Genomic DNA, 2,683 nt, shown 5'->3' with positions numbered 1-2,683 from the left:
TAGATACTCACAATCAAATTATAGACATTTACAAAAATATCTGTTTTTCTTTAGAAATTAAATATGTTGGAGATAAATTCTTTATACTAAAGTAACTTATGATGTCCCTTTGCATTGTGAACTCTTAGCAGATTCTGTTTCTTTACTCTTTAGGTCAGACATTCCCAAATCAGTACTGCCTTTCTTTCTCTTTCTTTTTTTGGGGGCAGAATTTATGATTTTATTAACACAAATACAATGTGTACACAATTTCTCTATTCATTTTCTTTGCTGCACAGCCTGGCATTGGGATTAGTGACTGATGGCCAGCTGGGCTGCTCTTTCCACAATGGCTTTGTGGTTCTTTGAGGAGACGTTGTGAGCAATCTCAGCACAGTAAGATTTGTTCCACATCAGCAACACTTCAAGCTCCTTGACTTTATGGACCAGAAACTTCTGAAAGCCCCTGGACAGCATGTGCTTTGTTTTCTTGTTGCTCCCATAGCCAATGTTGGGCATCAAGATCTGGCCCTTGAATCTTCTGCGCACCCTATTGTAAATGCCTCTGGGTTTACACCAGTTGCACTTAATTTTGACATATCGGTCTGACTGGTGCTGGATGAACTTCTTGGTCCTCTTTTGGACAATCTTGGGTTTCACAGGGCATCTGAGGGCAGCCATTATGCTAAGTAGGAGATGGTTGCCACCTCCACTGGCAGTGCCGAGGAAGAGCAGTGCTGCCTTTCTTGATGTAATTTCTATACTTTTTACCACAGCGTTTATGGCTGTTGATATAGTCTATCATATGTTCTCAGGATTTGGCTTGAGTAGGTTACTCCATGGCTTCTGAAACTTGGAAGTGATTTATATAAGCCGGTACAGATGGTATCAAGTGATGCTTAGATCGTCTTGACCTAAATAGAAGATCTCAGAATGTAATAATTTTTTTTTAAAATGATGGCTCATGAAACTTTGTCGATGTTCAAAAGTAATGCAGTTATTTTTTTAGAGAACTATAAAGGGATCCAAACTTAAGAGACTAAATGCTGCATATATATATATATATATATATATATATATATATATAAAAGCCATCTCTAGAAAACACTTTAAAGAGCTTATCACAAGAATGGAGATAAATGTATTCTTTAGAGTGTTTTCCTCTGCTTTTTGTTTACTCTTTTCTCTTACTTTTAGAACCAATGAAATATAAAACTGACTTAGTATTCAAATTATCAATTTACATTATTACATTAAATGACATAAAGATTTAGTATAATTTTAATCAGAAAATATTTTTATAAAAATTATTTTGTTTCAATAATATAGTTTTAAAAAATTTGCATTTACCTAGATTATCCAAATACAGATTTGTCTGTCCTAAGTGACTCTGACCATAAATAGAATAATGTTGAAAAATAAATAGGAAGCATATAAAAAGAGAAAAAAAAGAAGTATGTTACATGACCACTTCTGTGCCAGTGGCTGGCCCTTTTGCATGTCAGGAAACCTCTAGGTTCTTGACTCATGCAGGAAAAATTTGAAGACCCAGTTCAGGTGAAAGTGAAAACAAAGCAAGTTTTATTCAGCAGAGAAAAAGAAAGAGGCCTCTTTTTAACAGCTGCATAGTATTCCATTATATAAATGCCACACCTTTTTTATCTACTCATCTATTGATGGGCTGTTTCCAGATCTTAATTATTGTAACTAATGATGCTATGAACATAGGGGTGCATATATTCTTTCTGATTGGTGCTTCAGAATTCTTAGAATATATTCCTAGAAGTGGGGTTGCTGGGTCAAAAGGCAATTCCATTTTTAATTTTTTGAGGAAACTCCATACTGTTTTCCATAGTGGCTGCACCAATCTGCATTCTCATCAGCAGTGTACTAGGGTTCCTTTTTCTCCACATCCTCGCCAGCACTTGTTTGTTGATTTGTTGATGGTTGCCATTCTGGCAAGTGTGAGGTGATATCTCATTGTGGTACATTTACACAATGGGATACTATGCAGCTTTAAAAAAGAAAGATCTCTTACCCTTTAAGGCAACATGGAGGGACCTGGATAGTATTATGCTAAGCAAAACAAGCCAGTCAGAGAAAGACAAGTATTACATGATCTCACTCACATGAACAAAATAAACTGAAGAACAAAATAGATCCAGAGACATGGAAGCATGGAACAGACTGACAAATCTGAGGGAAGGCAGGTTTGGAGGTGGGGGTGGGAAGAGATTAACCAAAGAATTTATATACATGTATGCATAACCCCTGGACACAGAAAATAGTGTGGTGAAGGCCTGGTCAGGGGTGTGGGGTAGAGTGGGTCAATGGGGGGAAAATAGGGGAGATATCTCTAATACTTTCAAAAGTAAAAATTAATTTAAAAAAGGAAAAATAAGGATTGCATTCAGTAATGAAGAACACACACACACACACACAAAAAAAAAAAAAGGAAAAGAAAGAGGCCAGTGTGCAGGCTCCACTGTGACAGAAGCAATGAGTACATACCTAAGTGGATGAGGGCCAATTCACTAGTGAGTTGCTCTCATGATTAGCTAGTTCTTTGGATTTTATGTGTTTCCAAGTTGTGTGTGTAGGGGGTTGTCTTCAAGTTTTGTGGCACCAAATTCTGACTCCAACTTCTGGTTGAAAGTGGGGTCTTGTTCTTAATATGATCCCTTCCAGAAATCATGGTGTTTAT

At 36.7% G+C, this 2,683-nt stretch overlaps 1 pseudogene; it reads right to left on the bottom strand.

Annotated features, from left to right (window-relative positions):
- Positions 1-281: 281 nt before the first annotated feature.
- Positions 282-660, bottom strand: LOC102433226 (annotated as a pseudogene).
- Positions 661-2,683: the final 2,023 nt, after the last annotated feature.

This window comes from Myotis lucifugus, unplaced genomic scaffold (assembly GCF_000147115.1).
Source record: "Myotis lucifugus unplaced genomic scaffold, Myoluc2.0 scaffold_19, whole genome shotgun sequence".
In the NCBI taxonomy this organism is placed as follows: domain Eukaryota; kingdom Metazoa; phylum Chordata; class Mammalia; order Chiroptera; family Vespertilionidae; genus Myotis; species Myotis lucifugus.
This window is presented reverse-complemented; position numbering and strand designations above follow the sequence as displayed.